This window comes from Schistocerca nitens, chromosome 10, assembly GCF_023898315.1.
Source record: "Schistocerca nitens isolate TAMUIC-IGC-003100 chromosome 10, iqSchNite1.1, whole genome shotgun sequence".
Lineage (NCBI taxonomy): Eukaryota > Metazoa > Arthropoda > Insecta > Orthoptera > Acrididae > Schistocerca > Schistocerca nitens.
The window spans coordinates 48,908,399-48,929,469 of record NC_064623.1 but is presented as its reverse complement, the minus strand read 5'-3'; the positions used below and the strand labels follow the sequence as shown (position 1 = coordinate 48,929,469).

At 46.4% G+C, this 21,071-nt stretch overlaps 1 protein-coding gene across 1 annotated transcript in view; it reads right to left on the bottom strand.

The window, feature by feature from the left end:
* Window positions 1-20,440, bottom strand: part of LOC126210377 (uncharacterized) — a 51,421-nt gene extending 30,981 nt beyond the window's left edge. The window contains exon 1 of the mRNA XM_049939606.1: window positions 20,339-20,440. The gene's annotated coding sequence lies outside the window, so the exon portion shown is untranslated. The remainder of the gene's footprint in view (window positions 1-20,338) is intronic.
* Window positions 20,441-21,071: the final 631 nt, after the last annotated feature.

The following is a 21,071-nucleotide window of genomic DNA, read 5'->3' as shown; positions in this document are numbered from 1 at the left end:
CATGAAAGTACCTCGCGTTGTGAACATAGATTTTTGACTTTTTGGCGTGGTTCGTGATACTCGGGCTTAGCCAAATTTCCAGTTTGGTGATTGTCTTACTGAATTTGGCCTGCTCTCAAGCTTGAAGAGAACAACCGAGCAGCAGGTAGCTTCGATCTTCATATTTCGAGGGTTGATCTTCGCAGTATCGAGTGGTCAAGCCACTGATTCTGTAGAGATGTGAAGGATAACACTTGTGTCCATTACATATTCTTATACACTCCTGGAAATTGAAATAAGAACACCGTGAATTCATTGTCCCAGGAAGGGGAAACTTTATTGACACATTCCTGGGGTCAGATACATCACATGATCACACTGAGAGAACCACAGGCACATAGACACAGGCAACAGAGCATGCACTATGTCGGCACTAGTACAGTGTATATCCACCTTTCGCAGCAATGCAGGCTGCTATTCTCCCATGGAGACGATCGTAGAGATGCTGGATGTAGTCCTGTGGAACGGCTTGCCATGCCATTTCCACCTGGCGCCTCAGTTGGACCAGCGTTCGTGCTGGACGTGCAGACCGCGTGAGACGACGCTTCATCCAGTCCCAAACATGCTCAATGGGGGACAGATCCGGAGATCTTGCTGGCCAGGGTAGTTGACTTACACCTTCTAGAGCACGTTGGGTGGCACGGGATACATGCGGACGTGCATTGTCCTGTTGGAACAGCAAGTTCCCTTGCCGGTCTAGGAATGGTAGAACGATGGGTTCGATGACGGTTTGGATGTACCGTGCACTATTCAGTGTCCCCTCGACGATCACCAGTGGTGTACGGCCAGTGTAGGAGATCGCTCCCCACACCATGATGCCGGGTGTTGGCCCTGTGTGCCTCGGTCGTATGCAGTCCTGATTGTGGCGCTCACCTGCACGGCGCCAAACACGCATACGACCATCATTGGCACCAAGGCAGAAGCGACTCTCATCGCTGAAGACGACACGTCTCCATTCGTCCCTCCATTCACGCCTGTCGCGACACCACTGGAGGCGGGCTGCACGATGTTGGGGCGTGAGCGGAAGACGGCCTAACGGTGTGCGGGACCGTAGCCCAGCTTCATGGAGACGGTTGCGAATGGTCCTCGCCGATACCCCAGGAGCAACAGTGTCCCTAATTTGCTGGGAAGTGGCGGTGCGGTCCCCTACGGCACTGCGTAGGATCCTACGGTCTTGGCGTGCATCCGTGCGTCGCTGCGGTCCGGTCCCAGGTCGACGGGCACGTGCACCTTCCGCCGACCACTGGCGACAACATCGATGTACTGTGGAGACCTCACGCCCCACGTGTTGAGCAATTCGGCGGTACGTCCACCCCGCCTCCCGCATGCCCACTATACGCCCTCGCTCAAAGTCCGTCAACTGCACATACGGTTCACGTCCACGCTGTCGCGGCATGCTACCAGTGTTAAAGACTGCGATGGAGCTCCGTATGCCACGGCAAACTGGCTGACACTGACGGCGGCGGTGCACAAATGCTGCGCAGCTAGCACCATTCGACGGCCAACACCGCGGTTCCTGGTGTGTCCGCTGTGCCGTGCGTGTGATCATTGCTTGTACAGCCCTCTCGCAGTGTCCGGAGCAAGTATGGTGGGTCTGACACACCGGTGTCAATGTGTTCTTTTTTCCATTTCCAGGAGTGTAGTTGACGTTGTACGTTGTCATGAAAGTTTTATCTCTGAATACCAAGTTATTTGGGAAATGCATTTTGAATCCCTCCAAAGTTTGGTCCTCTTGTCATCTGGGAGGTTTCCGATATTCTGTACCAATCATGAATTCCTCCTTTAGTTACAGTGATTACGAAGCCTGTGTAAGGGAGACATACAAAGAAAGTTATTTCTTCCGTGATGTCACCCTTTGCTAATTAGTCAACATTTTCGTTGTGTCTGATACTGGAATGCCCTTTGACCAAGACATCTTTCACTCTTTTGTACTGTTCGATACACTAACAGCTTAGTTCCTGTCATAGCGAAGAGGTAGTATTACGGGCAGTCACATGAAAGTGAGACTGTGCATGTACGGAAGTATGTCGGGTCGACATTCGTTGTCGTAATGCGGAAACGGAGAGATTTATCTGACGTCCAGAAGGGCGTGAAAATTCCACATTATGTAGGATACTTTTGATCGGATACTGGTACATTTAGAACTCTTTAAGAATAAAATAAGGCTATCTGAGACGGATGTTGGACTCCCTTGTTTTACAAGTACCGAAATTACCTTTTCCTGTGTCTCTGCGGCGTCTTGGCTTCGGCTTTGTGGGCGGCTTGATGTAGAGCCCTCACTGCTTAATTAGGAAGTGCCACAGAGAGAGTTTAAGTCGCCTCGCGTATAAAGCCCACAAACCAGCCCGTTGCACAGAGTGGTGCAGTATTACTGCGGAGGTCGCCTTTAAGATCTTATCCAACGGTGCTGTTGCGGTGCGACAGTACTATTGACTTAATTTGTTTCTTTCTCATTTGTTATTGTTAAGACAGCATTAGCTCAGTTGTTAGCAGTGCAGTTTGCTTGCAGTAAGTGTTTAAGTCAACTTGTCTGTGAACGCTGGAAAAATGCTAATAATTTTCACAAGTTTAGACGGCTCTAAATGAAGAAAAAAGTGGACTCTTAGCTGAATGGAAGTGGTAGGATAAAAGGAGCGTTTATTGTTCAACATTTAGATGTACATTAATTACCTTAGGTCACATATTGACTTTGTTACATTTTTTCGTGAAGGTCGGCGAATTACCTTTTTTATTTGCCGGTTTTCACTTGAAATATCTGCAGTGATTATCTTACTCAGATGCCTGAGACCTGAAGTATACTTTAACAACATCGTCTGACAAGTATATTACAATCATGTCATTTCAGTCACAAGTTTTTATTCTAGAAATATCTACATCTAATCATCACAAGTGCGGCTGCTTCTTTTTATAACGAATCAGTGTTTATTTTTCTTCGTGTTGATATTACGTTATTGTCTATAGTCTGCTTTCCTCCAAATGGTGTCCTGAAACACCTCAAAAACATTCGGAACCCTAGTTCGTACAGATTTTTTGTGCATAAAATAAATGTCAGAGAGTTTTCTTCTCAGAAAATCACGGCCGTTTTCGGGCACTTGACGCGGTAACGAAAGTATGTAAACGGAGCAGACGTGGACGGATCACCCTAGTGAAGGTATGAGCTGTAAATGGAGAAATCCAAAGAGGTTAACAACTTTGACAAAAGACAGATTATTATTAAGCAGAGCCTGTGAACGAGTATCTCGAAAGCGGGGACGCTGGTCGAATGTTCACGTGCTACTGTCGTGAGCATCTACGGAAAGAGGTACAAGTACAGTGAAACTACCACTATGCGCTAAATGCTTGGACGTCCACGAATCTTCAGAGAACTTGGGTTCCGCAGGCTTGTCTGCTGTGTAAAGTAGGATATATGGTGATCTGTGGCATCTCTGCCGAAAGAGAACAGTGCTGGTGCACACACAAGTGTTTCGGAGCACATCGTTCATCGTAGGTTGTAGAACACGGAGCTCCGCAGCAGATCACCCCTACGTGTTCACATGTTGACCCAACGACAATTAGGATTGCAGTGGGCACGGGACCATCGGGATTCGACGGTCGATTAATGGAAACGTGTCGGCTCTTCTGATGAATCTCCTTCTTGCTACACTACGTAGATGGTCGTCTCTACAAACGCCGTCATCGAGATGAACGGCGACTCGGACGCAGGCTGCTGGGAGCAGTATTATGCTATCGGAGACATGCTCCTGCGCTAGCATGGGTCCTGTGATAGTAATCGAAGACACGCTGACAGCTGCGAACCTCCTACATCCCTTAGTGCTTGATGTGTTACCCGACTTCGACGTCATGTTTCCGTATCTTAGTGGTTTGAGGAACATTATAGTGAACTCACGTATATGCCTCGGCGACCAAATACGCCTGATGTATATCCTGAGGAATCTATCTGGGTGGCTATCACCTCTTACGCAAATCAGCGCGAATTATTTACGCAAATTGCAAAACCTGTGCGTAGACATCTAATGCTAAATGCCCCACAAACCTACCAACAAATTGTTGGATCCCTGATACTCAGAATCAGTGAAGTATTTCGTTTCAAAGACGGACAAACAAGCTATTCAGCAGTTGGTCATAATGTTTAAGTTCATCAGTATATGTGATCTGTGCCTCAGCTCTGCTGTTACTAGTACTGAAACTTCTTTATTTTAATGTGTGTGTCTGGACTTAAACTGCAGAATGGCTGAGAAGATGAAACTTCTACGTTATTTGATTCTGAAACAGCTGAGTAAAACTGAACGTACTGCGCCTATTTTCTCTTTACTTTTTCTTATCATGTCAACACTGACCCACAATATTCTAGCGCAATCTAACTGCTCAAAAAAATTACAACCTGACTTGAAATAATTAATTCAAAAGAATGGCCCTGGCAAAAAAGAAATCTTAACAATAACATATACACTCCTGGAAATGGAAAAAAGAACACATTGACACCGGTGTGTCAGACCCACCATACTTGCTCCGGACACTGCGAGAGGGCTGTACAAGCAATGATCACACGCACGGCACAGCGGACACACCAGGAACCGCGGTGTTGGCCGTCGAATGGCGCTAGCTGCGCAGCATTTGTGCACCGCCGCCGTCAGTGTCAGCCAGTTTGCCGTGGCATACGGAGCTCCATCGCAGTCTTTAACACTGGTAGCATGCCGCTACAGCGTGGACGTGAACCGTATGTGCAGTTGACGGACTTTGAGCGAGGGCGTATAGTGGGCATGCGGGAGGCCGGGTGGACGTACCGCCGAATTGCTCAACACGTGGGGCGTGAGGTCTCCACAGTACATCGATGTTGTCGCCAGTGGTCGGCGGAAGGTGCACGTGCCCGTCGACCTGGGACCGGACCGCAGCGACGCACGGATGCACGCCAAGACCGTAGGATCCTACGCAGTGCCGTAGGGGACCGCACCGCCACTTCCCAGCAAATTAGGGACACTGTTGCTCCTGGGGTATCGGCGAGGACCATTCGCAACCGTCTCCATGAAGCTGGGCTACGGTCCCGCACACCGTTAGGCCGTCTTCCGCTCACGCCCCAACATCGTGCAGCCCGCCTCCAGTGGTGTCGCGACAGGCGTGAATGGAGGGACGAATGGAGACGTGTCGTCTTCAGCGATGAGAGTCGCTTCTGCCTTGGTTCCAGTGATGGTCGTATGCGTGTTTGACGCCGTGCAGGTGAGCGCCACAATCAGGACTGCATACGACCGAGGCACACAGGGCCAACACCCGGCATCATGGTGTGGGGAGCGATCTCCTACACTGGCCGTACACCACTGGTGATCGTCGAGGGGACACTGAATAGTGCACGGTACATCCAAACCGTCATCGAACCCATCGTTCTACCATTCCTAGACCGGCAAGAGAACTTGCTGTTCCAACAGGACAATGCACGTCCGCATGTATCCCGTGCCACCCAACGTGCTCTAGAAGGTGTAAGTCAACTACCCTGGCCAGCAAGATCTCCGGATCTGTCCCCCATTGAGCATGTTTGGGACTGGATGAAGCGTCGTCTCACGCGGTCTGCACGTCCAGCACGAACGCTGGTCCAACTGAGGCGCCAGGTGGAAATGGCATGGCAAGCCGTTCCACAGGACTACATCCAGCATCTCTACGATCGTCTCCATGGGAGAATAGCAGCCTGCATTGCTGCGAAAGGTGGATATACACTGTACTAGTGCCGACATTGTGCATGCTCTGTTGCCTGTGTCTATGTGCCTGTGGTTCTGTCAGTGTGATCATGTGATGTATCTGACCCCAGGAATGTGTCAATAAAGTTTCCCCTTCCTGGGACAATGAATTCACGGTGTTCTTATTTCAATTTCCAGGAGTGTACATTTCATTAAGCACTTACCTCACAAGAATCTTCATTACGCGAACTACTGCAAAACAGCGAGTGTCAAAACTGTTAGGTAAATAAAAGATTCTAACTACTAAAGCCACTAACTACTAATAGGCATATGGTTAGCAAAGGAAAGATTTTGGTGCAAACCAAATAATGTATTTTTTACCTTAATAATGTGACATCCATTTCAGACACGAATATAAATCGTCATTGACATCTTGTACAAAGGTATATAATCATGAATAATATGCATTCTCCAAGTCGAACATGTACAGGTCGTTAGCCTACGCTAACACTTCCGACCTCTACCCTCCATCAATGCTAACTTCCCACACCTAACATCCATCACTGCTGGCTGTTCACCTTCAACTGCCCAACAGTGCTTCCATCACTGCTGGTGACTAACTTCCAACTGCCCAACACTACTGGCGATTAACTTCCAACAACGAGTCCAACCAGCCACAGAGTCTCTTACAAAGAAAGCGCAGTCAGAGAGCCAATGCAAAGCGCTACACTCTGCTGAGATAGAAGCAGCCCACTTACAGTACAGCTGCGTAATCTTCTTGGTTTCCACCTTCCTCATGTTCTCTCTTCGCTTTCATATTTTCGCACCAACAGCAAAGACCAACCCAAACGCCAAGCTATAAAACTAAAAACACTCGTCAGTCAGTCATTAGTAACAAATGTCCACAGGGCAAAAACCCTAACGAAATGACCCTCAAAAGATGAGGAAGCAAAAATAGTGCGAGAGAGAGAGAGAGAGAGGGGGGGGGGGGGGGAGGATATGGACCCGGTACTTCGCCTGAAAATGACGAGTAGGAAACTAGTCGGAACGTTGCCGCAGAACGATGCCTTGACTCGACTGATAACAGGCGGCGGCTTCATCATATTTCACATTTATCTGTACACGTATTTCATCCGTATATCTAGTGAATTTCGCCCGGCACTTTCATCTTAACTCGGAAGAAATTTGTAATTCTGCCAGTAATTGATCGTCGTTCGAGAAAAAAGGATTTCTTTGACAACTGCCTAATTGTGTGCTGTTTTATATAATGCGCTTCTAGAGAGGACGTTAAACATGAGTCGATACTGAGCCGTTTGACGTGATCCCTGGCCAGTAAACACGCCGGCAAAATTATTGACTCGCTTCAGTGCTAATTCTCACGATGTGGATGATGCACTTAACAACGCAAATAGGAGACTGAATGCGCTTCATTCTTCTAAAGTACCGCTACTTCCATCAAATTACAGGAAAGACACAGCAGCACGTCGTTACCGGTCTTTCTACTCCTTCTCACTGCCATCACCCCCCTATCGATATTAGGGTATCTTGCTCCCAAAGTACTTTTATATAAACAGTGAATCATGTATGTAGCAAACAAACGAACGAACACCGTCCGAACAGGGCATGAAGGCTAACACTCCCGACCGGCCGCCGCGTCATCCTCAACCCTGTAGCGTCACCGGATGCAGCCATCGTGTGGTCAGCACACCGCTCTCCCAGCAAGCGTTAGTTTTCCTGACCGATGCCGCTATTTCTCAGTCAAGTTGCTCCTCAATTGGCCCCACAAGGGTTGAGTTCACCCCACTTGCGAAAGCTCTCGGCAGACCTGGACGGTGACCCCTCTACCCCCCCCCCCCCTCCCAAATGCTAGCCAATCCCGACAGCGCTAAACTTCGGCGATTTGACGGGAACCGGTGTTACCGCTGCAGCAAGGTCTTCGGCATAATGTATCAAATTTGAATGAAACTACTGCAAACGTTCCTGACTTAAGCTTCGATGTCATCCCTTTTTAACACCCAACCCTACGCGGTGTTAACTGGTTCTCGCTATATTCTAGCGTGCTTACGCAGTTGACCAAAGTTTCATCGCAATGGGATGACTAGTGTAGGAACGCACAGAACATGAGCAATGAAACATTCATTTTTATATATTACGTTGCTGCGTACAGCTGGAACTGGTGTTCACTCCAGGTTCTAACGATTAATATTCTTTGGAGTTGGGTCACAACTGGAGCGACAGAACATTATTCACATTTTCGGTTGTTTGTGTTTTACGGGCACTAGGCCGTGGTCCAAAGCATAGTTCTCTCCCTAAAGTTTCGTCTTCCAATGCTGTTGACATCATCAGTAGCTTTAACGACACAAACGTTCATGATCTGCGGTGCCATTTGAAAACTGAAGTTTTTTTGTTGTTTGACTCGGGTGAGCCGCCGAAACTGGGGGCCTAAAATAAAAATCCCCTGAAAATACCAGTTATATAGCTAAAACTCATGAGTGCAGCTCTTGAATACGTATCTATCTAAATAATCATATAATGCAGGCTTTCGCGGCCGGTATGTGCATTTTTGGTGATATTCATTATATGGTCATTAGGCCGTGGTCAGAGGCATAATTCTTTGCCCAAAGCTTCGTCTTCAGTGTTGCAGGAGCCATCAGAGGTTATAACAATTGTGATAGCAAGGTTTTATCAAATTCTAATCATTACTATTATAAGAGGTACAGACAGGCCGTAGAAATTCAAAAACGCAAAAAGGACATTAACAGAAAAAGAAGAACGATTGAAATTGGGCAAGTTGTAGGTCTTAGTACAGAATTGCAGAATATACTGATATAGCGATATGCACGTATACAGGTGGCGTTAGTATCGCGTACACAAGGTATAAAAGTGCAGATCGTTTGTCATTTGTACTCAGATACGTGCAAAGGTTTCGTACATGACTATGGCCGCCCGACGGCAATTAACTGAGTTTGAATGCGGAATGGAAGTTTCAGCTAGACGCATGGGGCACTGCGTTCAGGAAATTGTAAGGGAATTCAATATTCCGTAAGTATCAAGAATGTACCGAGAATGCCAAATTTCATGCATTATGTGTCACCAGGGACAAAGCAGTGTTCGACGGCTTTCACTGAACGACCGAGAGCAGCGACGTTTGCGTGGAGTTGTCAGTGCTAACAGACAAGCAGCAATCAATGAAGTAACAGTAGAAATCAATGTGGGACGTTGGCCGATCGTATCCGTTAGGACAGTGTGCTGAAATTTGGTTTTAATGACCTAAGGCAGCAGACGACCGACTTGGGTGCCTTTGCTAACAGCACGACGTGGCCTGCAGCCCCTCTCTGTGTGACCATATCGGTTAGATTCTAGACGATTGGAAAACCGTGCCCTTGCCAGATGACCCACGATTTCAGCTGGTAAGAGCTGATAGTAGGGTTCGCGTTTGTGGCGGAAACCCTTCGGAGCCAACAACCCAAGTTGGCAACAAGCCACTGAGCAAGCTGGTGGTGGCTCCTTAATGGTGCGGGCTGTGTTTACATGGAATGGGCTGGGTCCTCTGGTGCAACTAAACGGATCATTGACAGGAAATGGTTATGTTCGGCTTATTGGAGCCCATTCATGGACTGCATGTTTCCATGACAGTGCGTCATGTCAACGGGACACAATTGTTCACGACTGGTTTGGAGAACATCCTGGACAGGTCGAGGGAAAGATTTGGCCCCCCCAGATCGTCCGACATGAATCCCATCGAACATTTATGGGACAGAATCGAGAGGTCAGTTCGTGCAAAAAATCCTGCACCGTCAACACATTCGTAATTATGGACAACTGTAGAGGCAGTGGTTGCTCAATATTTCTGCAGAGGACTTCCAACGGGTTGTCGAGTACATGCCATGTCGAGCTGTGGCACTAAGCTGGACAAAGGGATGTCCGACACCATATTACCCTTGGCTTTTGTACCTCAGTGCATATGGACCACTAAACTTCAACGAGAAAATTAAATCTACCGTTGCCGCAGTGGATACACCGGTTCCCGTGAGATCACCGAAGTTAAGCGCTGTCGGGCGTGGTCGGCACTTGGATGGGTGACCATCCAGGCCGCCATGCGCTGTTGCCATTTTTCGGGGTGCACTCAGCCTCGTGATGCCAATTGAGGAGCTACTCGACTGAGTAGTAGCGGCTTCGGTCAAGAATACCATCATAACGACCGGGAGAGCAGTGTGCTGACTCCACGCCCCTCCTATCCGCTACTGAGGATGACACGGCGGTCGGATGGTCCCGGTAGGCCACTCGTAGCCTGAAGACGGAGAGCTTTTTTTTTAGTTTATATTTATACTTTACAAGCATGTATTAAAATAATATACTGGAATCTGACAGCCGATTTGGTCAAGTCCATACGCAAATGTAGCCATATTGGAAAAAATCTTATACTATGTAAAACTGGATGACAACTTCCGATGTTTGTAGAAACGGGCAGAATTTTATCTGCCCTCTTGAAAGCGGTCAGAAATTAATAAATGGAGGCATTACTTTTAGATCGAGACTATCCATGAATGCCATGCCTTGAATGAAAAGTTTATCCGAGAGCATTTGGCTTCCAATGCTAACGGCATCTCCCCTGTCTTCACTGAAGGTGCGCTCATAGGCGTAGAATGCATGGCTTCAACAGAGGAACAAATGGCTCTGTATTGAACCGTGTTCAGTATACACCTAAAGAAGCTGTTGAATCCTTGCAGCACTATATTTTCGAAGCACCAACAGAACGGAACAAATAATTTCGGTTTGGTTCCAAGGCGTGCAAATTGTTATAAATCTTAAAAGGAGAATATTCAGATTAGCAGTAAACCGATTGGTACAAAAAGAAATTCGTTTTCCCTGTTTCTGTGAAATTGAAAAGGCAGTCCTCGCAGAGGGGTACTTGGTAAATCTTTGCACTGGGTGACGCGTCTTGTGCCATCTGCAAATAAAAAGCCATATGGATCATGTAACGCGTCCTCTTATATTATTATGTTTTGCTATTGTTATTGTGGATGTCGCGTAATTAATATTTCACGTGAAGCGCTGTTGCGACACAGGCAGAGATCAATTGTAGAAACTAAGCCACTGAATATTACAAATAATGTTATTAAAGAATACGGCCGACTGACAAAAAGAGGGCACGTACATTGGGGAATGAGTGGTCAAAAATAAAAAAAAACGTTAATACTGCGTAGGAAATGAGTCTTAAATATAGTTACACATGTACACACTCATATGTATGCGAACATATGAACGGGATAGAGGCACGTACATTTTGAGTGCAATCATCCCCCGTGGCCTGGATAAAAAGAATTACAGTTAAATGCATTTATTCACCTTAGAATGTAAGTGCGTTGACTTCGAAATTAAATGAAAAGAAAGACTGCAGGTTCTGAATGTCGCGGCAAATATATTGATATTGACGGTAGCGGCCACGAAAGGAAAAAGATGAACACTTTCACGTAACTCTATTGTTGAGCAGCGTCGCCGTGAAGATCGTCGCCTCCATCTAAATTCTCTGTATAAAATTGAAATAATAGTAATAATTTTCCAGAATTTCAGGAGCTGGGACCCATGGTATCACAAAAGACGAAATCGCTCTGCTTCAAAATCACTTTCATTATTTAACCCAGTTTTTATCAGTAAGAAATGGCAGAACACGTGTTAACACTAGAACAGGATAACAGCGAAAGGTATTCTAAAACTAATAAACGAAGAGCGTTAAGCTTCTTTTGTTCAGCAAATGCTATACGCATTAATCTCTGGTAGTTGAACTAGTGTCTATACATTCATAAAAAAATTTTATATAATTCCTTTACAATCACGTGTTTATATATGAGCTATTCGGCGCCGTACGGAAGTTGCTTGACGCTAAACACGTGACTCTGTACTCCCTGACCGACGCGGTCCGCTTGTTGTGCCCATTATGCAACACCGGCACGAAAAAAGACCGCTCCACTTATCTCCTCACTGAATGGAAAACACAACTTCTGCCTCCACTACTATCGCTTCTCTTATTTTGCTTACCCAACCGATTCCACAGACTGGTACCCCTCTTGTGAACTTTCCATGTAACTGGTATTCCGAAATAAGCAGTGAATCTTTACAACGATGTATCGAAACTGCACAGCTGTGATATTCAATGACATCGAATACGCTGCTAAACACTGTTCGTAATGTACATTAAGCAGTAATTTATGTGGCACCCGTAAAAACTTTCAGTAAGATTTAAAGAGAACACATCAACTTTCAGTCACGATCCATTCAAGTCGATAATGATTCTTAGAGTAGTAGTAAAACTGTATGTTCTTACTCGGATATCGTACGATAAAATGATTGTAAGTGCAGTTCCTGTCACGTTGCTAATGGTAAGCTTGACGCTTTTATACACTCCTGGAAATTGAAATAAGAACACCGTGAATTCATTGTCCCAGGAAGGGGAAACTTTATTGACACATTCCTGGGGTCAGATACATCACATGATCACACTGACAGAACCACAGGCACATAAACACAGGCAACAGAGCATGCACAATGTCGGCACTAGTACAGTGTATATCCACCTTTCGCAGCAATGCAGGCTGCTATTCTCCCATGGAGACGATCGTAGAGATGCTGGATGTAGTCCTGTGGAACGGCTTGCCATGCCATTTCCACCTGGCGCCTCAGTTGGACCAGCGTTCGTGCTGGACGTGCAGACCGCGTGAGACGACGCTTCATCCACTCCCAAACATGCTCAATGGGGGACAGATCCGGAGATCTTGCTGGCCAGGGTAGTTGACTTACACCTTCTAGAGCACGTTGGGTGGCACGGGATACATGCGGACGTGCATTGTCCTGTTGGAACAGCAAGTTCCCTTGCCGGTCTAGGAATGGTAGAACGATGGGTTCGATGACGGTTTGGATGTACCGTGCACTATTCAGTGTCCCCTCGACGATCACCAGTGGTGTACGGCCAGTGTAGGAGATCGCTCCCCACACCATGATGCCGGGTGTTGGCCCTGTGTGCCTCGGTCGTATGCAGTCCTGATTGTGGCGCTCACCTGCACGGCGCCAAACACGCATACGACCATCATTGGCACCAAGGCAGAAGCGACTCTCATCGCTGAAGACGACACGTCTCCATTCGTCCCTCCATTCACGCCTGTCGCGACACCACTGAAGGCGGGCTGCACGATGTTGGGGCGTGAGCGGAAGACGGCCTAACGGTGTGCGGGACCGTAGCCCAGCTTCATGGAGACGGTTGCGAATGGTCCTCGCCGATACCCCAGGAGCAACAGTGTCCCTAATTTGCTGGGAAGTGGCGGTGCGGTCCCCTACGGCACTGCGTAGGATCCTACGGTCTTGGCGTGCATCCGTGCGTTGCTGCGGTCCGGTCCCAGGTCGACGGGCACGTGCACCTTCCGCCGACCACTGGCGACAACATCGATGTACTGTGGAGACCTCACGCCCCACGTGTTGAGCAATTCGGCGGTACGTCCACCCGGCCTCCCGCATGCCCACTATACGCCCTCGCTCAAAGTCCGTCAACTGCACATACGGTTCACGTCCACGCTGTCGCGGCGTGCTACCAGTGTTAAAGACTGCGATGGAGCTCCGTATGCCACGGCAAACTGGCTGACACTGACGGCGGCGGTGCACAAATGCTGCGCAGCTAGCGCCATTCGACGGCCAACACCGTGGTTCCTGGTGTGTCCGCTGTGCCGTGCGTGTGATCATTGCTTGTACAGCCCTCTCGCAGTGTCCGGAGCAAGTATGGTGGGTCTGACACACCGGTGTCAATGTGTTCTTTTTTCCATTTCCAGGAGTGTAACTTTATCATTACATACTCACTTAAGATTAGTGTCAAAAAAAAAAAATTAAAAAAACGTGGCAATCTTTAGTTGCCACGTCAGTGTTTAATAATACATCATCTTGTACAGGGTTTTGGATGTAAATTGCCCTAGTGGGCCGGCGACCGTTAATTACTTCCCTTTCGTTCATTAGTGTAACTTTTGGATTCATGATCCGGGGTACCCCTTTCTGTCCCGTGTTGTTCGTGAGTGAATGCCCAAAATAACTTCCATTTTCCAAATTATAGCCCTGTTCGGTTTAATTACTTTTAATTTTAGTAGACTTTCCATCAGAAGGGTCGGATGTACACTTTCCTCCTACCTATCGGTATCACTTCTTCAGGAAAGGTAGCCTTATACTATCCATTAGGCATACACGCGATCCACGGTCATATTTTATATCGCAAGCAGGATAGACCGATTAGTAAGAGGGAGGTTACACGTGTAACAGGACTATAATTTGGAAAATGGAAGTTACTTTGTGCATTCACTCACGAACAACACTCGACAGAAAGGGGTACCACGTTTAACCTCTCTCTCACGTTATGTCTTGGCCACCAGATTCGTCTGCTGTGGACCTGGTGGAAAACGCCTGGGACGCTTTCGGGCACAGCTCCGCGCCCATAGAACACCGTCTCGAAATTTTTCGGGAATTTCGTGCCGTGTGCGTGGACATCTGGCGTCGCATACCTCCGGGAGCCTACGAATGACTTGTCGCGTTCATACCGGGGAGAGTTGCTGGTGTATTACGTTGCAGAGATGGAGCAACACACAGCTAAGAAAGTTGGTTAGCGTACATTAACTGGAAACAGATGTGGTTTAGGGAAACTAAAACATTTCCGTGAGGTGGAGTGTTAGGTGCAGTGCCTTCTGACTGTGCAAGCGTGCCTGAGTTTTTTGTTGACTTCCAATGGTGAGAGACACAGCTGTTAACTGCGACATGAGACGCACTCACAGACGCATGACAGATTGTGTTTTTCTTCATAGCAGTTCACTGAGTATTCCTCACGGTAACGCCCCAAGGGTCGTAACTGCTTCGGAGATACATCTCCGAAAACACCCAACATCCTCCGCAGGAGGCAGTTAACGAAAGTGTATATACTTTGTTTACTGAGGATATTAGTGGTCCTGATACGCTCACCTGAGAAACGAAAGAAAGAAACCTCCGGGGTTAACGTGCAGCTGTACCGATACCTGATGATGACATTAAATAAAGTGAACACTTTTTTTACTGAAATATTTTTGATTATGCGCAAAGACTTTGATTGAGGCGTATGTAAAGAAAAAAGGAACTAAAATTAATTTAAGAATAATGTTGATAAGATCGGCATGGAAATTGTATAATAATAAAGAAACTCTTTGTTCTGTGTAATTAGACTGTAAAGATTATATTTGTTAATCATTGCTGGCCGGCCGGAGTGGCCGAGCGGTTCTAGGCACTACAGTCTGGATCCGCACGACCGCTGCGGTCGCAGGTTCGAATCCTGTCTCGGGCATGGATGTGTGTGATGTCCTTAGGTTAGTTAGGTTTAAGTAGTGCTGACCTCAGAAGTTAAGTTCCATAGTGCTCACATCCATTTTTTTGTTAATCATTGCTCAAGGACAAAGAATTCGCTATTAGTTTTCTCTTGTTCTGGAATGCACGCAACGGTCTGCGATCGAACATTGTGAGTCTGTAATAATTTAATAATTGTTAAAATGTGTTATAGATAGAGTAATTATTTCTTCACTTAAATAGACATCCTGTCCCATGCAGAAACTAGTATCTTTTCTAATTTTCAGTGCCTGCAGTAGCGCGGAAAGATCGCGCAGTAGAAGTTATTGTTGGCCGCCATTACCGGCCGTAACATTTATTTTAATGTTTCCATACTTTCTCTCAGGAGTAAACGCCTGAGAGTGCGTAAATAATTTCTTTTTGACAGGCCTTACTTGAATATATTCCATGTGCAGTATTTATCGTAATTTGTGGACTACCAGTTTGATTCAAACAGGCCGCTTCACGGCTATCGATTAGAATTTCAAAGACAATATTTTGAGGTAAGAAATAATAAATAATTTATGGTCCTTAGAAAGAGATACCAATATTTTACCGACACCTGCAAATAATAATATTTTTTCATGTTTAAGTTTATCAAAGATTCCTTGAGACATTTACATTTTACATGTAACACTTTAAGGCACCTCACGCCACACATACGTAGCAATGTTGTGCGCCGTTATTTAAAACAAAAGTTATTTTAATTAACGAATCAGAGCAGATTTCAGTATACTCGTATTGTTCCCCGTTTCTAACTGGAATTCTATCCTTTCCTGTAGTATATATTTCACAGAGTGCTTTTCAGTATAATTGCGGCCCCCCCTCCCCCCCCCCCCCCCCACACACACACACAGATAGGATAGATGCCATTTAAGGTACCTGTACACATCCGCCAACAAGCCTGCACCATTGCTTTAAAAAGACGCGGTCGCTTCGTTCCTCATTTTTTCTCAATGCTAGCTTGTTACAGGAAATAGAAGTAATCATACATTGGTTTGTAGCAGGATTTTGAAGCACATGAACTACCTCGGGTAAAAATTACTATTGACACACAACTACGCGGATTCAGAAAACATCGTTTTTGTGAAACACAGCGTACTCTTTATTTACAAGAATTAATGAGTATTACCGAAAGCAGATCTCAAGTTAATTCTGTATTTTTAGATTTCTAATACCGTCACTCACAAGCGGCCTGTAATCGAGTCGCGTGCCTGCGGAGTATCGGTCTCAGCTGTGCAAGTGGATTCGTGATTTCCTGCCAGAAAGATCACATTGTGCGAAGTCAGCTAGTAGAACGGACGTGATATCTGCGGTCCTCAAGGGAGTGTTTTTGGCGCTCTACTCTTCTTACTGCATATAAACGATCAGCAGACGATCTGAGCAGCACTCATGGAGTTCGTGCGTATGAAGCTCTAGGGACCGATGACCGTTGCAGTCTGGTCCCTTTAATCCCACAAACCGACCAACCTGATGAAGCTCTCGTTCACCGTCTAGTAGTCATCGGATGATCAAAACGAATTCGAGAATCATTTCGACAAGATATCGGTATGATGCACAACGTGGCAGTTGAACTTGAACAGTAAAAAATGTGAAGTCCTCCATCTGAGTACTAAAAAAAGATCGTCCACTTTCAGGCATACGACAAATAACACAAATTTAAAGGTCAAACAATGGAAACTCCAGGTAGAAACTGTGGTGTCACCGCCAGACACCACACTTGCTAGGTGGTAGCTTAAATCGGCCGCGGTCCATTAGTACATGTCGGACCCGCGTGTCGCCACTGCCAGGATCGCAGACCGAGCGCCACCACAAGGCAGGTCTCGAGAGACGTACGAGCACTCGTCCCAGTTGTACGGACGACATTGCTAGCGACTACACGTACGAAGCCTTTCTCTCATTTGCCGAGAGACAGTTAGAATAGCCTTCAGCTAAGTTAATGGCTACGACCTAGCAAGGCGCCATTTGTACCTTTGCATGTATCTCAAGATAGTCTCACTTGTATCATCCAGAATGCTGTATACCAAAGGACAATATAAAAGTTAAGTGTTCTAGTAGCTACGTTCTTTTCTTTATCACATTCATTACGAATCCTGTTCCAGACTTAACGCCAGACGGCGTGAGTTGACGCGTGCCCTTTCGGCTACTTCACTGTGGACTGGCTGCCTTAACAGTCCACTACATTAGTGGTGGCGCTCGGTCTGCGATCCTGACAGTGGCGACACGCGGGTCCGACATGTACTAATGGACCGCGGCCGATTTAAGCTACCACCTAGCAAGTGTGGTGTCTGGCGGTGACACCACAGAAACATCAGCAATGTACGAAGAGACAGTTTGCTACTTACCTTAAAGAAGACACATCAAGTTGTAGATTATTGGTTCAACTAAATATCTAGTAATTATAATTAAAAACAATTTAAATCGGAACCATCACAGAAATCGTTGTTGGGAAGGCGAATCAGTGACTGTGTTTTATTGGCAGAATACTCAGAAGATGCAACAGATCTACTAAACACGGCAGTGCAGTGTTTTTATTTTACGGTGTCTGTGTGGCTTGATACAATGTTCCCTCGGACATGGCTACACCGTAGGCACGCAGCTCCATTAGTAGCTGCTTGTGAGGAACTGTGTCGAAAAAACCTTCTGGAAATCTATAAATGCAGAATCAACTTGAGATCTCCTGTCGATAATTGTTCTAGATATTCTACGAGGTATGTAGTTCAAAATAGTTTGTCTGATCTTCCCACTGTTAATAAAGTCAGTTAAAACAGACGGATCCAAATGTTTCGATTAACGAACCGTCTTATCGCAAAGCCACGTGCTGGTCATCATACTCACGTGACCTCCCAGGCTTTCTCGCCGTGTTTGACAAATAGCGTAGTTCCGGGTGTTCAACCAAGCTGTTTTCTTAAGTGAACCAGACCATTAGAACAGTTGAGTAGAGATGCAACACAACTGACTAAAACAACTAAGCAAATCTGCTGTCGCAGACCACTGACTGGGATGTAACCATGTAATACAATACAATAGACCGGCAACGTGGTGCAAAAATGTGGTTCAAATGGCTCTGAGCACTATGGGACTTAACATCTATGGTCATCAGTCCACTAGAACTTAGAACTACTTAAACCTAACTAACCTAAGCACATCACACAACACCCAGTCATGACGAGGCAGAGAAAATCCCTGACCCCGCCGGGAATGGAACCCGGGAACCCGGGCGCGGGAAGCGAGAACGCTACCGCACGAAACGTGGTGCAGACGGCAGGTTCCTAGGAGGGCGTAGTCAATTTTCCGTAACTCGCTAGCAAGTGGGAGGGGATGAGTACCTCGTGCCCAACCGAAAAAACTTTAAAAAAGAAAAAAATCGTCAATTGTTGTTGAATTAGATCAACAACTTGCTTTTTATAAGGGTGCTGATGTGTAAGTATGGCCCAGGACCTGACGATATCTTTCAGCACACTCTTAGCAGTATCAAAGTACTTTCAGTAATGTGTACTACTGAACTCATGACCACCACAAAGAAGAATTTTAAAGATACAAATTTCGTTCACTGTCGTTGATTTTTACTCTCAGTATACTTTTCAAGCAGATGTTGTGTTAGTAAGGCTCTGAACCTCGAAATATTGAATAGGGTATTCATTGGGAAAGTGAAATCTGCTATTGAGACTTAAATTTTTGCATGAGGTTTGACTGAAAAATTTAAAAGATATTTGGCATCTGGTAGAAGTCCGCCCCCCGGTAGCTGAGTGGTCAGCGCGACAGAATGTCAATCCTAAGGGCCCAGGTTCGATTCCCGGCTGGGTCGGAGATTTTCTCCGCTCATCATCATTTCATCTCCATCGACGCGCAAGTCGCCGAAGTGGCGTCAGATCGAAAGACTTGCACCCGGCGAACGGTCTACCCGACGGGAGGCCCTAGTCCCACGACATTATATATATATTATCCGGTAGAAGAATTTATTACAAACGATACATTTAATTTTTAGAGTTTTAGAATATAAAGGAACTGACTAGATTACAATTTTTTCAAAAGGTGGGCATAAAGTACCTCCTCCCTCCCTCCCTTTCTGCCCCTTGGCATTGCGAGGGTTAACAAGCCTGTCGTAATAAATGCGTCGGATGACCTGCTGGCGACAATAAATGTATCACGGATATAAAGAGAAGAATAGCCTTGGCAAAGCAAGCTTTCCAAAATAAAAGGAATTTACTAACAGATAATCATATAAGCCTAGAAAGTAGGAAGAAGTTTGCCAAAACTTTTGTCTGGAGTGTCTTAACATTCGGATGTGAAGAGTGGACTCTGGGAAAGACAGAGAAAAAGAGACTGGAAGCAATGGAAATGAGGATGTGGAGAAGAATGACGAAAACAAGCTGGATAGATAGAAAAAGTAATGAACAGGTCTTAAGTGAATGAGACCAGAACGCTGCTAAATTATATAGGAGGAAGAAAATCAAAAATAATATGGCACATAATGAGACACAACCAGTTCCTAAAGAATGTATTTGAAGGAAAAGTTTTAGGGAAAAAACCAAGCGGCAGGCCAAGAGCAACGTATTTTAATAACATCAAAGAAAAATGGTTCAAATGGCTCTGAGCATTATGGGATTTAACATCTGAGGTCATCAGTCCCCTATAACTTAGAACTACTTAAACCTAACTAACGTAAGGACATCACACACATCCATGCCCGAGGCAGGATTCGAACCTGCGACCGTAGCAGCAGCGCGGTTCCGCACTGAAGCACCTAGAAGCTCGGCCACTCCGGCCGGCCATCAAAGAAGATATGGGGATAAAATCGTATGAAGAAACTGAAGAGGATGACAATGGAGAAAGGGACGTGACTAAATCGACAAGGCATAGCCTTTAGTTTATGATGATGACGATGACTTGTTATAACTGGACGGGGGCTTCAACTTTAACAAGGCTTGGCGTCCGGAACAGTGCTGAGAAAATATACGTAACACGAAATGTCATTGCGGGCTGCGAAAAACAAAAAGAGCATCAAAGGGCGTAGTGGGTGTCGGGAGTCGAACTCGGCTAAAAATAGCGGCGTGAGACCACCAATAGTTCAGTGGGGTTGCATTGCGGGCAGCGAGCACACATAACAACAAAACTGGCAGCACCTGAAGAGGAGGGTCGCGTCGGTCGTCGGAATATCGTGTGTAGAACGGAATCAGCAACTCGGTTGAATATCCGGAAGTACACCGTTAGCCACATTTGTCGCTGGCTCTCCCATTTGCCACTCAGCTTACCTCGGCGAAGTGCGCGTCGTGGTGTAGCACAGTGCGATGATGCGGTCGCGGAGCGGGTCACAAGGCGACTGTTGCGACCCCGCGTGCTGTGATAGCCGCGTGATGCCACCAGAAGGGGGCGGAGGGGGAGGAGGGGGGGGGGGGAAGGAGAAGAGGAGGAGGCTGGACCATTATGCGGGCCACAAGTGGCAGAGGGGCTCCTCTCATGTGTATTCCGCGAACGTCGGTACAAAAACACTCTGCACAAGAGCCATTCACTTCGATGTTGAAGTTTTTACCTGATACCATGGCAGAAGCTACGAAGGTTGCCCAGAAAGCAATGCACCGAATTATTTTCTTCAAGAAATCTTTATTGAACATAATGAGAACTACACACACGAAAGAATGGTGTTTTATTTGCACGCCTTTTCTTTCCACGTAATCTCCATCCCATGCCTTTCTCGAGAGCGAAACGAGGGCGTTTATGCCCTGTCGGTACCAAACCTTGTCCTGGTGGCGGAACCAGTGCTTCACTATGTTAATCACCTCCTCATCGCCCTCAAAATGTCTTCCATCTTTTAATAGCCCAAACATCTATACCTACATTTCTACATCTACATTTATACTCCGCAAGCCACCCAACGGTGGGTGGCGGAGGGCACTTTACGTGTCACTGTCATTACCTGCCGTTCCTGTTCCACTCGCGTATGGTTCGCGGGAAGAACGACTGCCGGAAATCCTCCGTGCGCGCTCG